We start from the raw sequence: 21,741 nt of genomic DNA, 5'->3' as shown, positions 1-21,741 counted from the left end.
TACGCGATTTCAGCGTGCACGGAATTTATCCCAGGTTGCGTTGTAGATGCGCTGGGTGGATTGTTAGACCTCCTCTTGCGATTTCTGTGTGCTTTGAGTGTCCCATTCCTTACGCGATTCCAATGTGTTTGGAATTTATCTTGGGACGCGTGAAGCGCGAGCCCGAGCAGTTGTTTTCGCACCTCTTCTCATGATTTCTGCATGGTTAGAGTGTCTTTTTCCTCACACGATTTTCAACGTGTTTTGAATTCATCATAGGTTGCGTGGAACGCGCTTCTGATTAATTTTCTTTGTTCTGCCTCCACTCACGAGTCCAGCGTGGTTGGAGTATGTCACCCTTTTCATCTATTGTACTCTCTGTTGCATCGCATCTATTATCTATTGCATCACATCTGTTACATCCATTGCATCATATCTGTTTTATCGTCTGGTCTAGGAGACCTTAAATCTCGCATCTTTATTCGCACTGTCTTGTGCACTCTCTGGTCTAGGAGACCTTAAATCCTCTAAAGGTGCAATTCCTTTGGTGTTTGTCCTGCCCGAACGACTTCCAATGGTCTAGTATAGCCACCTGCCTGTGTTAGCGGTGAGTTCCTAGGAGACCAACTGAGACGGTGGAAACTAGAATTCGAATGACTCATGCCTAGAACGCAAAGGTTCGGGATTTCCAAGACTAAAGTCTGGTTTAAATACCCAAGGGTGTGTCCTCGGCTTGAAATCTGTATGGCATCCCCATAGGTTGAGATAGCATGTGTATGCGCCTCAATTCTGGATACTGAGCCAACCTAGTATGTCACCCTGTTGGAGAACAGGGAAAGCTGCAACCATAGCCAGGGAAAAAAGCATTAGTGTGCTTGAGGACTGTTTTTGGTTGTTTGGGTCATCCATGATTTGCTTTTTATAGCTACCATGTGTAGACACCCCATTATTGACCGCCCTTAAGACTTGGACGCGACTGATGGTTTACTTGATGGAGAAAGGTGTGCAGGGCAAAGGTTCAGTTTCTTTGGCAAGGAGAGAGTCAAATCTCAACTTCATACCCTTTTTTGGACCGAAACAATCTAGATCAAAATATTTTAGACTTGAAACCCTCTCTTTCAAAATGTTTTGAAAATAAAGTACCTATGATGTTCCGACGCTCTCATTTCGTTAAATGTTGCGCTTTTCGATAAACCGAGCAAGGACAAAGTGGAAATGAATGAAAGAGAGATGAAATCTTTGAAAAATCTTTCAAAACACCTTACTTAAGGGTTTGGAGTTGAAGAAAAGAAGAGAAGAGGAAAGAAACTAGTTTGGGAGAAGTTCGGCATGAATCCGGGTAAGAGAGAGAGACGAGAAGTCCTCGCCAAATCAGGCCTATCCTTTTGAATACTTGGATTTCAGCTATGAGGCCACCACCGTTGGAAAGCTTACTTCCGGGGCTTCAATTTTCATTCAAGAATCTCCTTGAACCGAGTCCGGAAGGGAGAGATATGGTTGTTGGAAGTCGGGCATCAATCCGGTTACACTGAAATTGAGCAGTCTTCACTAAAAGAGGGATATCTCTTAGCAAACATGGAATTTTGAGGTGAGGCTTCCAAATTTGGAAATAAGACTTCTGGGGCTACAATTTAGGCTCAAGAATGACCTGAAAAGGCATCCAGATGAAGGATTTAGGCTTTCTTCAAAACAGGGACCAGGATTGATTTTTGTTGCCGGCCTCTATGGGAGTGTGCCGGCCATGATTGGCCAATGCCGGCCAAAAGTGACCACTGCCAGCCATCAATCAGCCACTACCTGCCATCACTGAGCACCCCTCTTTCAGTAGGTTTCACGGCAGATCTTTTGAGCCAGCTGGAATCCTTTAATTTCCCCTCCATACACGTGTATGGAGGGATGAAGCTCTTGCCAAGCTTGTTCAAGAAGCTTTGAATTGATTTTCTTCTATATAAGCAAGAGGCCACCCTCTATATCAGGGGTCAGCCATTTTTGAAGAGAAAAATCTCTCTATATATATATATATATATATTGTTGGAGTTCTGTGCCTTGAAGTTGAATTTCCTTGCACTTTTACACTACAACCCTTAGAGATACACCACCACCATTGAACCAAGCTTCTTGGGAGGTCTTCTTGAGGTCTGAAAGAAAGCTTCCACCCCCTAAAATTGTTGGTTTCAAAGAGGGTCTTCAAGGGTGAGCATTTCCCCCATTTTTGCACTTTTTTGCACCTTGCTTTAGCCCTCTTTACATATTGATTTAGGCTTTACTTATAACTGAAAAAAGTCTTGTTTTTAAGTGCTTTAAGTTTGGTTCAGGTCATTTTGCTATTTGGGGTGTGTAGTCCCCTTGCATGCTTTGTTTAGCTTTGTTTTAAGCCATATCTTGAGGCCTCCGAGCTAGCCTTGGTTTGGCCTTCCTACCACTGAAATCCAGTGGGATTTTGGTGGTAGAGGTGTGGTTTTGAGGTCCTAAATCAGAGGAGGTAGCCCTCTCTCTTTGTGTTCCTCTTTGCTTGCATTTTTGGCCTTCCAAAGGACCATCCTTCTATGTATTTTTGAGGCTTGGTTCAGACCTATTTTTGTGACTTTTAGGACCTGCCTTGGCCCTGTCTATGGCTGGTTTGGTCATGTCTTGCTTGCATCTAGTATGTGTGGTGTAACTCCATCCATAGCTCATCAAAGTAGCATGTGTGCATAGTCTTTGTTGAGTCCATTTCAGTCCATTTTTGGTGATGTTTTACCATGCCATGAACATGTTTTGGGTTGGTTTTGTTACCCCATGCTTGAATGATGCACTTGTAGTGTAAATTCCCTAAACTAGCTTCATATGATCCATGCCATGCCATGTCATTTTAGCTTGTTTGGTTTACATTTCAGCATGTATTTGGTCATCATTTGGCATGTTATGACCCTATCCATAGTTGGTTTAATCATCCTTTGCATGCTCCATATAGGTGTAGAACAAATCATGTTTACTAGTGTAGACATCCCATTTTTGACCGTCCTCAAGACTTGGACGTCACCGTTGGAACACTCGGTGATCATTCGTGCTTGTGTTCGTCTTGAGTTCCCGGAGGTCTCGGCTGCGTGCCTCGCCTCAGGATCTCTCGACTCGACTTTTCGGTGTCTGGTTTTGCACCAAACACTTGTGCTTTTGCTTTGAGGGGCAGGGAATGGCTTGTTGGCCATCCCCACACCCCATCGGCTTTCCCTTTGCAACACCGGCCGTTTATTGGTGCCACCGGCAGTGGTTTCTTAAAACCAATGGCCGGTCGGCACTATATTTTGCCGACCGGCACTTTGTTTTGGCCGGTGACCTTTTTTGCTGGCTGGTGTGACCCTTTTGCACCCTTCAGACTTGGTGCATGCCAGCTGTGCCAGCTGGAATGCACCAACATTCCTCACCGTGCATGAAGTGGCTGTTTTGAGGCTTTGCACCCCTTTTCCTTCTAGAAGGTTGGACCCTTTGGCCAAGCCAGCTGTCCTAGCTTCCTCAAGAAGCCTTGACTCCTTTGCCCCCTTTGCCCCCTTTGCCCCTTTCACTTAGCTTCTTTGAGAAGCTTAAACCATTTCCCTTTGCCTATATAAGGACCCCTCTTCTCCCATTGTCAAGGGTTGGTGGTTTTGAAAGAAAAACCAGAGCTTATACATATATATATATATCTGATATATACACCCTCTCTCTATATATTTTACTCTCTCTCCTCCCTTGTGTGTGTTTTGTGGCCTAAAAGTGCATTTTTACCTTAGTTTTGCACTAAGACACACACTACCACACCTTGCTTCGAGTTTGAGAGACATTGAGGGTTGATTCTTAAGGTTTTGGACTAATTTTGGTCAGAAAAGAGTGGCTGGACCAACTGTTCTTGAAGTGTTCTTCAAGGGTGAGTTTCTTGCTTTATTTTCCCCAATCTTGCATTGGCTTTTGACCTATCTTTCATATTGATTTGAGCTTTGTGTATAACTAAAAAAAGTCTTATATTTTCATGCTTAAGAATTTTCATTAAGGGTGTTTTGGCATTGGGGGTCGAAATCCCCCTCTTAGGTCTCTTTTGGCCACTTTTGGTGTCTTTTTCTTTAAGCCTTATTTGCTTTGTTGCATTAGCCTTCTCACCACTGAAATCCAATGGATTTTTAGTGGTGAAGAAGATGGTTTAAAGTCTTGTATAGGGGAGGGACACCCCTCTCCCTTTGTGTCTCATTTGTGCATGTTTTGGGCTCATAAGGGTAGCATATATGCTTGGTTGTTTTTGGCTCCATATCAGATGTTTTTGGTGCTATTTAGGTCACATGTTATCTTTGTTTTTGGTCGGATCGGTGGCCCTTTGCATGCTTAACATACTTGCTTTGTATTCTCTTGTTTGTGCCTAGAAATGCATCATGACTTTTGACTACCATGCTCTCATATTTTGGCTTCACTTTGTGAAGTTCTTGACCATATTTTGTCATGCATGAGGTCTGTTGGCCACTAATTTGGTATTGTTTAGCATGCTTGATATAGTTGCTTTGCATTTTGGATCATGAGCCTTAAGTGTATGGATCATTAACATGCCTAGCTTGGCCTATTATCATCATTTGGCATTAGTTGAGATCATATTCCAGTCCATACAATGTGGTCTTACATTGTCCTTTGTGTCTCTTTCAATGCCTTGAAGTGTTGTGTTTTCATGCCTTGACATGTGCATTGTGTATGCCTATGTGTTTGGGTCATTTTAGGGCTGCCGTACCAGCGGGTTTTGGAGCTATTTTGCATGCTAAAATTCTGTTTTTGGGTTGTATAGTTCATGCCATGCTTTTTTGGGTTAGTGGTAGTGGAGTGTCCTGTTGTTATGCCTTAGCCTTGGGCCCCTTTTGACTTGCATGCTTGTAGTGTATTTTGTCCATCACTTGAGACACTTTTGGCCACTGTTTTGGGGGGGTGTTTGAGGCCTCCCATTTCAGTCTAAGTCCCTTCTCGGACATGGTTGCATGCGTGACTTGTTGCCTCTAATCGCATGCTTGCATTGTACCATATTAGCATTGCATGATGAGTTGCATTGTAGCATTGCATGTTAGGAACATTGCATGCTTGCCATGATATGTTGCATTACATTTGGCATGCTTTGCATTTTAGTGATATGTTGCATTTTCGAGCCATGTTTGCATAACATGCATTGCATTGCTTGGTTTGGGGTGTCAAACCAAGTGTGAGGGGGGAGGAGTGTTCATACTACAAGTGATGTAACAAGTCTCAACTCTCGGTCACCGAGGCCCTTGACTTTGGCATGATAGGGTTTTGGTATTCATTTATATGTTGCATGCATTTTCATTGAATTGCAACCTTGGCTCCTTAGGCCATCACGCATCAAAATGCATGATTGATGGCCCGAGGGTCGAGGGTCATGCTCCCTTGAGTCCCTTACATGATAGGGAGTGTGCCCGCGCATACATTTTCTTGAAATTCCATGCCATACACTGTCTGTCCTTGTTGCTGTCAAAAACCAGTTTCTACAGGGAGTTTTTGCCGACCGGCACTGTAGAGTGCCGACCGGCCCTGGATTGGTGGCCGATAATATGAAACCCCAGCCGATGGATAAGTTCCATGGCCGATGGGTGTTCCCTTCAGCCGATGATGTCCTACAGGGTTCAGGGAACCTGTCCCAGGATTTTGGCAGTTTTCAGAGAAGCAGGGCAGTGTAAACAGAGGCAGGAGTGGTATGGTACAAGCTTTCGAGGCAAGATAAATCCGAGCATGCATCATTCATGCATCCCGAGGCGGGGGCTGCGGCCATCTTCTCTTTGCATTTAATTTGTTAATTAGATTAGAAATTTTGTAATAATTAATTTAGTATTATTTATTCGGACTATAATATTTATTTGGACCGTCCGAGTGAGGGCAATTGTGTAATAAGTGTGGGTGCGTGTGTGCATGTCTTCCAACCCCCACTTCTTTCTCCCTTTTATTTACCCGCTTATGATGGTAGACTAGGACATATTTAAATTAACATACCTTATGCTATGCATGCGTGCATCCACACATTTGTCTTACATGCATCGGGCTTGGCGCATCACTCTAACTGCATTTGTACTTTAACTTCAAATTGAATACGTGTTAGTTGTAGCATTTCACATGTCATTGTAGATTAGCCGAGCCTATCTTAGTTGCATTTTGCATGTGTTGCATTAGCCATCTTAACATGAACTAGGATCATGCATATGATTACTAACTAGTTTCTGTTTTGGCTTGGAGTACTCTGTAAGTTCTTTTGCTTTAGCATCCTTGCATGCGTGTGAATGTTGCCATGATAGCATGATTACCATGAGGCTAGCTGCTTATGTGATATAACTGCTTGAATGCCTGCGGATGGAGGTGGAATCACCTAAATTGGAATAATGCATTAAAACTGTGAGTTTTAAGCCCACTAGATAGTGGCAAAATCATTTTTTTTCTAAAGCCCACTTGAGGGTGGCAAAATCTGCATTTTAGCCTACTTGTGAGTAGCAAACCATTTCCGAAACAAACATGAAATGTTTTGTTCCAATTTAGGCGATTTGGTCTATACTTGTCTGCTGTGCGCATAACATAGTAAATTTAGGCTAATAACCGGAATAAGAACCCATAACGTTTTCAAAATTGGATATCATGGTTAGTAGAGGCCGATCTTCGGATCGGACGAGAGGGGGTGCTCATAGTTGACCTTCCCCAATCGTACCCAAGTTCTCGAGCCGAGGCAACTTTGGTGATGACGGACACGTGGCCTTTGGCATCGAGTCAGGGTTTCCTAAATTCCCCCAAAATAAAATATTTAGGTGGCGACTCTGTATCTGGCAAAGCAGCCCATGTTTGGCACTTCTTTCAAAAATCTGTTTTCTCAAAACGATTTGCCAGATTTGGACTCTTTGGTTCATATTAAGAACCGTGACACAAATCGAGTCCGAACTGTAGCGGGGTCCCTCGCGGATGTGTTACAGTTTCTGGCGACTCCACTGGGGAATTTAGAGAGTTTGACTTGAACTCGTGATATCCTGTTTTGATTTCATTTATGTGTTTCTTTGCATTGCATGTGCATTGGTGCGCCTAGGACACCGTGTTTGCCATCTGCCATTCCTGAACGGTTTGCCGGAGGCTTGTCATGTCATGACATGACCATAAGGCTGATCGGTTGTGGACTTTGACAGTGTGGGAACACAAACCTCGGTTTTACTAGGGCACCCTTTTTGACCATTCGACCTAATGCATATCGAAATCCATAGTGACCATTCCAAGCTAGGGCAGGTTGCTTACCCGATCATAGGTTGTTTGAAACCGCTGTGTGCATAGTGAAACCCTAGCTCCTGACAAAATAGGACAGGGAAACCCTACCCCAATATAGGGGTGTTTTGGCTCTCACTTATCTGCTATGTGCTTTAGAGTGTATCTCTACAGGAACGTACATATCAGTTTGCAAGATTGAGTATTAGGCTTAAGGGCACCAGTATCAGTGTTGTTGAGAAATCAGTTATCTGCAGGTATCAAGTTCAGTTTTGGGAACGGTGATTTGAGAACAATGATCAGTATCGAGGAACAGTGTGTTGGGCTTACCAACTGTGTGTTATAAATACCCAACTGTGCGTTGTGTGTGTTTATTTTACACCGTTATGCTGTCCGATTGTCTGGTTATTTATTGCTTTATTTATCTTTTTGCTAGGTAGTTTAGCACAATTGCTTCCAACCCGGTAGATATTCCCCAAGCACTCTGGACTAGAGGTCGTCGACTCCATCGATCCAAGGATCTGGTAGGCGGACAACCAGTGTACCATTCTTTACCCCCGGTTACTAAACAGAGGGCAGTTAGGCCAAGGGCATCAGTTCAGCAGTTAGTTCAGAGGGCCTTATCTACGCCACCAGAATACAGTAGGGATCAGGGTTCTGTTTCACCCACAGAGAGGGAACATATACCGATAATTCAGTCAGAACAGAACAGTATGGCTAGTTTAGAGGAGATGGTGCGCCAACTCCAAGAAAGCATGAAAGTGATGCAGCAGGATGCTGTCCGACAGGCAGAGTTTGCCAAACAGCAGGCCACGGTTATGAATGAACAAGCAGAGTTAATCGTGAGGTTACAACAGCAAACCGGAGCATCTGCTTCACAATAAGTCCCTCCCCCACTAAGGGTTCCGATACCCGAAGAAACACCAAATGTCTGGAATGTCCAAGAGGATACAGACCTTCCAGCGGGGCCAGCTCCACCCCCGATTCCACCACAACTATCCAAGGCGCCCACGCCTGTCAATATACCGGACTCTCCTTTTGAGTTCGAAGTGGACCCCACAACCTTAAAATTAAGCAAGTTGGAAAAGATGTTTAAGAAGTCCCAGGGAGTCAAGACCATCCCTGACATCGAAGATGGATACACCAACATAGCTGTGACGCTGCCTGACAGATTCAAAATACCGCACATTGATCGATTTGATGGGTCCGGGGACCCCATGGTGCACCTGAGGTTGTTTTCAGATATCCTAAGGCCAATGGGCCTCACTAGACTGCAGAAGCTGTCTCTATTTGGCCGGACCCTGTCAGGTTTAGCGGCCATATGGTATGCCAAATTGGAGGATGACATCAAGAGAAGCTGGGACGAAATGGCTGAGGCCTTCATCTTGCAGTACTCATACAATACACAAATCGAGATTACGACTCGGGATCTCGAGACAACGAGGCAAGAACCCAAAGAGAGCTTCTCAGAATTCGTGACCAGATGGCGGGCTAAGGCTTCGATGATGACCTTAAGGCCCACGGACAAAGATCAGATTCGAATGATTGTGCGCAATCTTCAGCCCAAGTTAATGCAGAAGATGATCGTACTCCCCTTTCCTGCCTTTTCCGATTTACATGAAATGGGGGTACAGATTGAGGATGCACTGAAGCAAGGCTTAATTGATAATGATCGGGAGTAACCCCGCAGAACTTTCAATCGTAACACTAATGTAGGCCCGAGTGGCGCTACAACTACCAGGACCTCCGAAGTGAGTATGGTCACCACCAACCCTTCCCCAAGAACTATGGCGGCCGCACCATTCTCCGGTGCATCCGGAAGCAACCCACAAACAGCCAAATACCCACCCAAAAACACCAGAACCTTCGCTCCGATTTATATGCCCCTGTCCAAAGCTTTGGGGGTTTTAATCAGAAAAGGGCATCTGAAGCCCCTAGAGTCGCGGCCCTTACTAGAAAGACTCCCCGCTACCCACAACCCAGCCAAATATTGTGCATTTCACCAACAGCACGGTCATGACACCGATCTGTGCTTCCGATTACGTCATGAGATTCAAGATCTCATCGATAACAGGGTGATTTTGCCTCCCGAGAAACCCAACGTTACTACAAACCCTCTCCCCACACATAACCAAGCTCCACCACCCAAAAGAGTCAACTTCATCCAAACTGGGGTCATGCCTTATGATCCTAGCATCTATATCACTCCTTCCCACCTGCCTAAGCTGGAAGTATTCCTTCCCGATTGCACCGATTTGTGCATGATGGACATCTCCATAACCCAACCTAAGCTAGCGGTGATGACTGTCGAGGACAGGAGAGAGAAGATTCCAAAGGAGAAGGGGGTTGTTGAGCCAGAGTCTGTGGAATCTGGGAGTGGTGTTGAGAAAGCTTATAGTCCAGGTGACTACATTTTGTCAATAGGCCTGGATAGGCCAGATATGGAACGACCAACAGATGGGAAGCTGTGTGTGATCCAAGGGGACAGTCTGGGACAGGGAACGGATGATTTAACGGCTGTGGAAGAGGACCTTGCCAAGCTCCAGTTTTATAGTAACCAAGATCCAGGAGACTCAGCCGTCAACTGGTTCGATTATGAGGAATCAACAGAGGCTACAGGATGGTTGGACGATCAACCAGATGTGGTAGAAGAGTTTCAGCCACAACAAGGCCCGGTAGGGGCAAGAATGTCCATGACAGCCGGAAGGGTTGAAGAACAGAGTGCATCGCCGGAGAGCACCGGTGTCAAGAATTTCGCTCGGGATTGGAGCATTTCGAGTACGGGGATTATTGAACAGTCGGCTGCATTGACACAGTCGGAACAGGAAAGATTCGAAGATTCTGAGAGAATCGGGAAGGCAAAAGCCCATGTGGGGACTGAGATTACTGTGAGCACAGAAATGGAGAATGCCGCGAGCATAAGGATAGAAGGTACTGCAAGTATGAGAACAGTCATGCCAGAGCCGGATAGGTGCCTGTCGGCTGCAGATGGAATGTAGTGGGAGGACGATAATCTATGTCTTGCCCACACAGACGAAGATTGGGGGAGTAACCAACCAGATGATACCTGGTATATCGGCGAAGTCGATCACATGACTAGGAGTGGACGGTATTTCAAGCCTTCACACCTAGATCAACCAGAGGCGTCTGGAAAAGATAGGGAGGCAGAGAAGCAAAAAGAAAAGCAACTCGAGGATGAGGTCGTATTGAGACAATTGAAAAAGATACAAGCAGACATCTCCATCTGGGGGCTGCTTATGGCTTCTCGAGTACATAGACAGGCTGTCTTTTCAGCCATGGACAAGGCCAAACTCTCGATAGAGACTACGCCAGAGCAGTTGGTTGGATTGGTTTTTCCGGGAGGAGCTACCCCGATGCTGACATTTTCCGACAAGGAATTACCACCCGAGGGGGCAAACCATAACAAGCCACTCTACATCTCTGTGGAGTGTAGGAATAAATGGATACCAGTGGTCCTTGTTGACACAGGGTCCGCCATCAACGTCTTCCCGGCAAGGACAGCCTATGCTATCGGTTTGAAAATCGCGGACTTTGTGCCAACAGCCCAGGTGATTCGGGCATATGACAACACAAGCCGGGAAGTAATGAGAACAGTTAAGATTCAAACAAAGGTTGGGCCGGGACAGCATGAGATAGATTTCCATGTCTTGGAGGTTCCTGCAACTTTCAACCTGCTTTTGGGGCGGCCGTGGCTGCATTAGGTAAAGGCAGTCTCCTCCACCCTACATCAAGTGGTGAAATACCCCTATGGAAAGGGAGTAGCCATTGTTTTTGGGAATTCATCGATCCATCCACCGCCGGAAGTATCTACGCCAGTTTTGGAAATTGAGCACGGCATGGAAGACGTGTTTATGTCAGGTTTCACCCTTGCTGAGGCTCGGGTTGTACAGGACATCATGGCCGCTAATGAGGGGGTATATGTCAGTGCCCAAGCGGTATACCTTATGAACAAGCTTCAACATATCCCCGGGATGGAATTGGGAAGGAGCGGCCGGAAAGGCGTCGCAACATTGGCCGAAGTGCCACACAACCCTCATACCTTTGGATTGGGTTATCTGCCCACTAAAGAGGATTGGGTGAGGAAAGGAAAGGAAATGGCCGGAAGAGCCAGAGCGAAACAGATGGGGAAGCCTTTTGACTTGATGCATAGGCCCATTCAGGGTACCCTAAACTGACGCTTCGTCCGGGAGGGGAAGGATTTTCCATTTTGTGGCTTCCCAGAGCCGTGGCTGAGCGCAGAAAAGAAACGGGTGCCAGGTTTTTGAGATTTTCTTTGACCTATAGTTACCTGGGGATAACATTGCCGAAGAGCAGACAGACCCATTAGCTAAGGCTGAGCAGAGTAAGGAAGTGCAGTCTGAGGACGCTGAAAATGAAATGGGGGTAGCGCTGGCATGTCTACTTTTAGATCCTCCGATCGAATAGAAGTGCTTGGGGGATAACTTCTCGGTATGTATGATCGGGAATGAAACGGCTGCGGGCCTACCATCAACTATTTTTGATGCATCCATCGCACCCTCTCCCGTTTGGCAATACGAAGAGGGATTTTTACCAGGCAGCACCGGGTCAGGTAGTGAGCCGGAATCTGATTCCACCGAGTCTTGTTAGTCGGAATCAGGTTCCAGCTCGACTGAGTCTGAGTCCGATATTCCTGGGAGTGATAATCCGGATGCCACAGTCCTGTCCAGGTCGTCTTTTTCTTTCTCCTTTGAGTTTGTTGTAACAGAAGAATCGGACGGTTTGGAAGTATTTAATAAGAATAATGTGGATGTGGTTTCCGAGTACTTTTCTGTGCCTTTGATATATTGCTTAAATCAGGACTTTCAAAATTTTGACGAAAACGACGAGGAAGAAATTCCTCCGGTTTTGCAACGATTAATTGATCAAGAGCAGGAAAGATTTGTTAAACCTTTAGTTGATGAAATCACTATTGTGAATATTGATACTGAGAAGGACCCGCGGCTGGTCCAGATCGGGTCCACGTTGTCTTCAGAGGAACGCGAGCACTTAGTCGCTCTATTAAAAGATTTCAAAGATGTTTTCGCGTGGTCCTACGATGACATGCGTGGAATCGATCCTGAGATTGTACAGCACCGGATCCCTCTTGACCCCGAGGCCCGACCGATCAAACAGAATCTCAGGAGGATCCGCCCGGACTGGGCTCTCAAGATTAAGGAAGAGGTCACCAAGCAAATCAGCGCAAGCTTCCTGTTAGTATCCGAATACCCGACTTGGTTGGCCAACATTGTTCCAGTGCCGAAAAAGGATGGCAAGATTCAAGTATGCGTGGATTTCAGGGATTTGAACAGAGCAAGTCCGAAGGACGACTTTCCCTTGCCACATATTGATGAGTTGGTGGATTTTACAGCGGGGCATGCTTTGCTCTCATTTATAGATGGTTTCTCAGGCTACAATTAGATAGTGATGGCACCCGAAGATCGGGAGAAGACTGCTTTCACCACCCCGTGGGGGACTTACTGCTACAGAGTGATGCCGTTTGGGTTGAAGAATGCTGGAGCTACATATCAACGGGCTGCGACCACAATATTGCATGATATGATCCATAAAGAGGTTGAGGTGTACGTGGACGACATGATTGTCAAATCCAAGGAAAGAGAGGGCCACTACACCGCCTTGCAAAAGTTCTTTCAAAGGATCAGAGAATTTCGGTTGCGGCTAAATCCTCAGAAATGTACATTCGGTGTTATAGCGGGAAAAATGCTGGGGTTTCTAATTACACAAAGGGGCATCGAAGTCGACCCTTCCAAAATCAAGGCCATCTTAGAAATGCCACCACCAAGGACTGAAAAGGAGGTGCGAGGCTTTCTGGGTAAAGTGCAATTCATAAGACGGTTTATCTCAAAATTAACCTTGACTTGTGAACCACTTTTGGTCTCCTGAAGAAAGGAAGGAAATTCCAATGGGACGGCCAATGCCAAGCTGCTTTTGAACAGATCAAAGAATATTTACAGAACCCGCCTGTGTTGTCGCCGCCAGAGCAGGGGAGACCGTTGATATTGTATCTTTCAATGACTGAGACCACGATGGGTTGCATGCTTGCGCAAAAATCAGAGGACAAAGTGGAGAGAGCCATCTACTATCTGAGAAGGAAAATGCTAGAGTATGAGACTCGCTGCACACCGTTGGAGAAGGCTTGCTTAGCCTTAGTATGGGCTACCAGGAAGCTGCGGCACTACCTGTTAGCTCACTCCGTAATGTTGGTTTCATGACTGGATCCCATCAAATACCTTTTCGAGAAACCAGCACTTACGAGTAGGCTAGCTCGTTGGTTGCTGTTGCTCTCCGAGTTCGATCTGAAGTATATGACACGTAAGTAAGTAAAAGGAAGAGCAGTAGCAGAGTTCTTAGCCGACATCCAGTAAAAGGAGATAAAGTAGTTGAATACTTATTCCCAGATGAAGCCATTTTGCACATCGACGATGAGTATTGGACGATGTACTTTGACGGAGCGTCAAACCAATACGGGTACGGAATAGGAGTGTTGCTAATAGCACCCGATAATTCTCGTATCCCTCTAGCCTTCAAACTCTGGTTCAAAGTCTCGAACAACGAAGCAGAATATGAGGCATGTATTGCCGGTTTAGAAGCAGCCCTGGAACTAGGGGCAAGACGGTTAGACGTCATCGGGGATTCGAACCTTGTTATGTCTCAGGCAAAAGGAGACTGGAAAGTCAAAGAAGAAAAAATGATAATTTACCACCAGACCTTGGACTTGTTAATTCCTCGGTTTGAGAAGCTAACTTTCACTTATCTAGTAAGAGAGAACAACAGGTTCGCAGATTCGCTAGCAACTCTATCTTCCATGATAGACATACCGTCTGGAGTCCGGATGCGTCCGGTTATCATTGATCAGAAGTTTGTGCCGGCGTATGAATCAATCGCCGCCATAGACGAAGTTCAGGACGAAAACCCCTGGTATTACGACATTTGGAACTTCTTGGAGAAAGAGACGTATCCACCAGGGGTAAATGCCAAGGATAAGAGGGCGATCAGAAGAATGGCCGTTCAGTTCATCATCTGTGGGGGTAAGCTGTATAAGAGAGGTCATCTGGGAATGCACAAGCTATGTGTCGAAGTCGAAGAATCGAGGCGCCTGATGGAGGCCATCCATGGAGGAGAGTGCGGTGCACACATGAACGGAGTAATGCTAGCACGGAAGATCCTCAGACAGGGTTACTACTGGTCCACCATGGAGGAGGATTGTATCAGTTTTGTTCGGCGATGCCACAAATGTCAGATCCATGCAAACCGCATGAACATCCCACCGTCGAACCTGTACAACATGACTTCACCATGGCCATTTTCAGTATGGGGAATTGTTGTGATCGGGGCTGTCACTCCGAAGGGATCGAATGGACATGAGTTCATCCTGGTCACGATAGATTATTTCACAAAGTGGGTCGAGGCCCAATCATACGCGGTGTTGAAGGCGTCGCACGTCGCAAAGTTCATCAGAAACAACATCATCTATCGTTATGGGGTCCCGAACGAGATAATTTCAGACAACGGTTCCCATTTCAAGAAGGAAGTGATTGGCTTGTTGGAAAAATACAACGTGGCTTTTCATAAGTCATCTACATACCGGCCGCAAACCAACGGAGCGGTCGAGGCTGCCAACAAGAATATCAAACACATACTGCAGAAGATGGTGGAAACCTACCGGGACTGGCCAGATAAGCTGCCGTTTGCTCTGTGGGGCTACCGGACCTCAATTAGAACTTCTACCGGAGTGACTCCGTATTCTTTAGTTTATGGGATGGAGGCCGTTCTACCTATCGAGATTGAGGTTCTGTCATTGCGGGTATTGGTTGAGGGCCAAACAGCCGAAGCAAATTGGCAGCAGAGCAGATTTGAGAAACTCATGCTCTTTGATGAGAGAAGACTGAAGCATTGTACCATGTTCAAGGTTATCAGTGCAGAATTGCTCGGGCTTTCAATAAGAAGGTTAAGTTCAGGAATCTGAAAGAAGGAGATTTGGTGCTCAAGGACAACCGAGCTCCCATCCACGACCCTAGGGGCAAGTTTAGACCCAATTGGACCGGTCCCTACATCATCAAGTCTATCTGGTCAGGTGGAGCTGTGGTTCTGATGGATCTAAATGGCCTAGAGTTCTCCCAACCGATCAACATGGACAAGTTGAAGAAATATTACCCCTGAGAGGCTCGCTAGGCCGAAAACCCGAAAGGGCGACCTAGGCAAAATTTAGAGCATATAAAAAATTGGAAAATATAAAAACTGAGCTCGCAAGGTTGAAAACCCGCAAAGGGCGGCCTTGGCAAAAGTTAGAGAGCAAAAGGAGAGTGAAAATACCCGAGTGAACCCCAGGCCTGATCTACGTAAGGCTTGATTCCCATCTTTGGGATACGTAGGCAGCTTCATCCTAAAGTTCAGCCATAAACTTTTCCCCGATCAACTTTGTCCATTTGATCATCTCGGTCATCTTTGTCTATTCAACATTCAAGAGTCCGGTTATGATCTCCGGTACAGTGTTATTCAGACTAGGGGCAACTTTCCAGTTGCTGGGATCCGGGGTTTGTGCATCTCAGTGACAGATCTCAGGCATGTCCAGTTTTGATCCATATCGAAAATAGTTTTGAAAAGTTTTGATAAAAGTTGACTTTGTTCAAATTAATCTTTTTACAACTAAGACCATCCCTAGACCAAAACGGGAAATTTTCAGTACCATAACCTTCAAAGTTCATTGATTTCAGTACAGAGTCCTCCTGCTCTTGCATACAAATTGAAGTTGCTTTTTATTACATTCATTAAGAAAACTTGAAAGTACTAATAAAGCAATAAATCTGGGGCATAGATAAGTCAGGTGTTCCTACGCCCCCTCCCAGAGCTGGTCGATGCCTCTAAGGCCAAGCTGGGCCCTTCCTGTGCCTCTTCATTAAGCCAATCAAAGCACTCATCAGACAAAGTACAACTGAAAGTAGGAGCGGGGGCCAGGAGTTCTCTTGTCCTCCACACGGTGGCCTGCCGAGCAAGCTGTGCGCCTCGGGCTGGGAATGCAGCAAGATACTCTATCCCATCTGGCGGGCAGGTCTGATCATGGCCAAATTGGCGTCAAATCCGGAATGGGAAGTAGAATACACGGTGAGTGAGACCAATCAATTGAATCCCAGTCTGCCGGGACATGTTGTAACTCATTGCCGGAAGGCTGAGCCAAGGGCACCGCCAAGCAATACGGTCTGCGGACAAGCGGCACATCCAAGCAAACCACCATCCCTCATCAAGGGCATTGACTAGACGGTGCCGGAAGAAGTAGCCGCGAGCTGAATATGCTGGGCAAGAGTCCACAACCTGCAATTTGTCCATCAACCATACCTGGGAAGGGATGAAAAATGAGAGAATAAAGAATAGAGAGATGTACGATGAGAGAAAAGTGGGAATAGGGTTTTTGTGAGAAAAACCGAGCTTGAGGGCCGAGTGATGTGAGTGATACATATGTGAGATTGGGTGGGAAGCATTACCTGTAGTAGTAGTGGACTCCCTGCTAATCTGGTTGTCTCACGACGATAAAAGGCGTCTAAGCCCATCAACGTCTCAGCCAGAGTCATGGCAATACAGCTCTTGCCCTCCTTCAAGCCTTGGGCAACCTCAGTCAGCCGGACACTAGACCCTCCGGAGCTTGAGACAAATAGAAAATGAGATAGCATGCACAAACAGAGGGCGTGTCACCGGAAGCCTTGCCAATGATGGTTGTTGCGATCACCGGCATCAGAAAACCGATCGATCAAACTCGGAATATCCAGCATCCCGTCACAAATCAGAGACCGAGCGTCACGCATAATGAATCCACACATTTTCCCTAAGGATTGGCATGGCCAAAATTAAGTTGGGGCAGGAGCTCCTTGTCGCGCTAGGACTCCATTAAGGCTCGGAAATCTTCGAAGGTAGGACATATCTCTTGCCCAGCGAAGCTAAAGACATGCGTCATCAGATTCCAAAACCTCGCCGCGGCATGGAGAAACAGAAGGTACAACGGGGTACGACCTAGAGTGAATAGTGCATTTATGTCGAAACCCCGAAAATTCAACTTTTCTGAGCCATCCAAGCTAGCAATCCAAGCTGTGAGATTTTGAGCAAGAAACTCTTCCATTAGAGCAAATCAGTGTGGAATTGAGAAAAACTACGAAGCTGAGGTCTTTTGTAGGAGATAAGGTTGGGTGGAGGACAGGTGTCAACATTCTGGTGATTCCTTCATTCATGGCCGGCCGGCCAAATATTGTGCCTACCGGCCATCACTTTTTGCCGACCATTTCTTGTGGCCGATGACCATTTCTTGTGGCCGATGGCCTCCACCCCTGGCCGATGGTCTTCCTCCTTGTTCCCTGAGCTGTTTATGCTAGGGATTGGGGAACTCCACCACCTCTAATCCCCCCCCCCCGGTGATCGATTCTTGCGGAGTCACACCTGTCTGCTTATCGATTTATTGTACATTTGCTTATCGAGTTGTATTTCACTCTCTTTAAGTCTTTGATTTGTTTATTGAGTTGTACTCACACTTGACTGGTTATGTCATGCCTTTGTTTTGCTTATCGAGTTGTAAGTCAGTTCACTACCTGATTATTACGATGCAAATACTCAATGTTCAAAACAGGTTCAATTTCGTTCAAATTGTGGTGTGATACCTTGCGATGCGATGCATAGAAAACTTACAAATGCAACATCTTTTGAACAAAATGGTCGTTTCATTCCCATCACGTGTTTTGCAAAATATGTAATTTTGAGAAAGAATAAAACCTGCCCGAGGCAGTGCAATGTGCTTAAACTACCAGTAAAAAGGAAAGTAAAGCATAGAATGGCAGGGTAGCAAAGTGTCGGAATTGATACCAGTAAAACTCCCCTTGCGGTCAACGCACCTTCCGCACCTTTGTTCGGGTCAACTACATGGTTTGGCACCTTCATCACTCGAGACAATGCGGGAAAGCACACTTTTGAAACATGAACCTTCGAGTTGACCTCAGGCCACAACTTCTACGAGCGATGCTCGGTACGTACGAAGAATGTCCCTTCCCGTATCCTTTTCATGTCTTGTGGATTCCACAAATCGTTTCAATTATGCTGTGTTACAGTACTTTACATTCCAGCATCATGAATAACATGTTTTTACTTACATGTGTACATTCAACTCTTCTCATACACAGTACTTGCGTAGACCGCATGTTTGTAATCAATTTCATTACTTGCGTAGACCGCATGTTTTGCTTGCGTAGACCGCATGTTTATAATTAATTACGCTACTTGCGTAGACCGCATGTTTGTAATCAATTTCATTACTTGCGTAGACCGCATTTTTGCTTGCGTAGACCGCATGTTTATAATTAATTACGCTACTTGCGTAGACCGTATGTTTGTAATCAATTTCATTACTTGCGTAGACCGCATGTTTTGCTTGCGTACACCGCATGTTTATAATTAATTACGCTACTTGCGTAGACCGCATGTTTGTAATCAATTTCATTACTTGCGTAGACTACATGTTTTGCTTGCGTAGACCGCATGTTTGTAATCAATTTCATTACTTGGGTAGACCGCATGTTTTGCTTGCGTAGACCGCATGTTCTGCTTGCGTGGACCGCATTCTTATGTTCAAATTCATTACTTGCGTAGACCGCATGTTCTACTTGCATAGACCGCACGTTTGAAACCAATTTCATTGCTTGCGTAGACCGCATGCTTATGATCAATTTCATTGCCTACGTAGACCGCGTGCTCCACTTACATGTCTGTGCCTTCACAGCATTGTTATGCTTCCCACTTGCTTTGCGTTGTCACGCATTTTCAAGTACATTAATATGCATGTTGTTAATCACATTATACCTGTTAAGTTTGTTTTCTTTGCAGGCACGATATTGTATGTACGATTCATTTAAGACTGGTGCAACCTGACGAACCGGGCAGGAATGGTATACTCCGAGTGAGACATATCGAGAATAGTATAATTCTCTTACATCCTTTCTGCAGTATAGTGTAGTTCAGTGTATGCTAGCTTAAAACTGTTGCATGTGGGCTTCGTTACAGCTTTCTTTACATGATCATAAGTTATGTTCGGCTTTGTGCATTGTCTTGCATTTTGCCCCTGCCTTTGGGCACATATCATGCTTGTCTTGCATGTCTGTCTAAGTCTTCGGCCTTGTCAAAAATGGGTCGTCTCTGGGCTTTGACATTCACTCCCGTCATTGTTATGACTTTCGAGTTCTATCAAAGAGGGGCAACTGTAGACACCCCATTTTTGACCGTCCTCAAGACTTGGACGTCACCGTTGGAACACTCGGTGATCGTCTCGAGTTCCCGGAGGTCTCGGCTGCGCGCCTCGCCTCAGGATCTCTCGACTCAACTTTTCGGTGTCTGGTTTTGCACCAAACACTTGTGCTTTTGCTTTGAGGGACAGGGAATGGCTTGTTGGCCATCCCTACACCCCATCGCCCTTCCCTTTGCATCACCGGCCGTTTATTGGTGCCACCGGCAGTGGTTTCTTAAAACCAATGGTCGGTCGGCACTATATTTTGCCGACCGGCACTTTGTTTTGGCCGATGACCTTTTTTGCTGGCCGGTCTGACCCTTTTGCAACCTTCAGACTTGGTGCATGCCAGCTGTGCCAGCTAGAATGCACCAACACTCCTCCCCGTGCATGAAGTGGCTGTTTTGAGCCTTTGCACCCCTTTTCCTTCTAGAAGGTTGAACCCTTTGGCCAAGCTTCCTAAGCCGTCCTAGCTTCCTCAAGAAACCTTGACTCCTTTGCCCCCTTTGCCCCCTTTGCCCCTTTCACTTAGCTTCTTTGAGAAGCTTAAACCATTTCCCTTTGCCTATATAAGGACCCCTCTTCTCCCATTGTCAAGGGTTGGTGGTTTTGAAAGAAAAACCAGAGCTTATGCATATATATACATATATATCTGATATATACACCCTCTCTCTATATATATATTTTACTCTCTCTCCTCCCTTGTGTGTGTTTTGTGGCCTAAAAGTGAATTTTTACCTTAGTTTTGCACTAAGACACACACTACCGCACCTTGCTTCGAGTTTGAGAGGCATTGAGGGTTGATTCTTAAGGTTTTGGACTGATTTTGGTCAGAAAAGAGTGGCTGGACCAACTGTTCTTGAAGTGTTCTTCAAGGGTGAGTTTCTTGCTTTATTTTCCCCAATCTTGCATTGGCTTTTGACCTATCTTTCATATTGATTTGAGCTTTGTGTATAACTAAAAAAAGTCTTATATTTTCATGCTTAAAAATTTTCATTAAGGGTGTTTTGGCATTGGGGGTCGAAATCCCCCTCTTAGATCTCTTTTGGCCCCTTTTGGTGTCTTTTTCTTTAAGCCTTATTTGTTTTGTTGTATTAGCCTTCTCACCACTGAAATCCAGTGGATTTTCAGTGGTGAAGAAGATGGTTTGAAGTCTTGTACAGGGGAGGGACACCCCTCTCCCTTTGTGACTCATTTCTGCATGTTTTGGGCTCATAAGGGTAGCATATATGCTTGGTTGTTTTTGGCTCCATATCAGATGTTTTTGGTGCTATTTAGGTCGCATGTTATCTCTGTTTTTGGTCAGATCGGTGGCCCTTTGCATGCTTAACATACTTGTTTTGTATTCCCTTGTTTGTGCCTAGAAATGCATCATGACTTTTGACTACCATGCTCTCATATTTTGGCTTCACTTTGTGACGTTCTTGATCATATTTTGTCATGCATGAGGTCTGTTGGCCACTGATTTGGTCTTATTTAGCATGTTTGATATAGTTGCTTTGCATTTTGGATCATGAGCCTTGAGTGTATGGATCATTAACATGCCTAGCTTGGCCTATTATCATCGTTTGGCATTAGTTGAGATCATATTCCAGTCCATATAATGTGGTCTTACATTGTCCTTTGTGTCTCTTTCAATGCCTTGAAGTGTTGTGTTTTCATGCCTTGACATGTGCATTGCGTATGCCTATGTGTTTGGGTCATTTTAGGGCTGCCATACCAACGGGTTTTGTAGCTATTTTGCATGCTAAAATTCTGTTTTTGGGTTGTATAGTTCATGCCATCCTTTTTTGGGTTAGTGGTAGTGGAGTGCCCTGTTGTTATGCCTTAGCCTTGGGCCCCTTTTGACTTGCATGCTGTAGACGTCCCCCGAACGCCTCGGGAGGGATGAGGTCCCCCATTCCGTTCGATATTGGGGTCACTACAGTTCAGGACTCTCAAATTGTCACGGTTCTTAATCTGAACCAAAGAGTCCAAATCCGGCAAATCGTTTTGTGAAAACAGATTTTTAGAAAAGAAGTGCCAAACATGGACTGCTTTGCCAGATATAGAGTCGCCACCTAAATATTTTATTTTGGAGAAATTTAGGAAACCCTTACTCGTTGCCTAAGGCCACGTGTCCGTCATCACCAAAGTTGACTCGGCTCGGGAACTTGGGTACGATTGGGGAAGGTCACTTCGTGAGCACCCCCGCTCGCCCGATCAAAGATCGGCCTCTACTAACCATGATATCTATTTTT

This window comes from Camellia sinensis, chromosome 4 (genome assembly GCF_055761805.1).
Source record: "Camellia sinensis isolate YWXY chromosome 4, ASM5576180v1, whole genome shotgun sequence".
In the NCBI taxonomy this organism is placed as follows: Eukaryota; Viridiplantae; Streptophyta; class Magnoliopsida; order Ericales; family Theaceae; genus Camellia; species Camellia sinensis.
The sequence above is the reverse complement of the archived record's forward strand: the minus strand, read 5'-3'. Positions refer to the sequence as shown.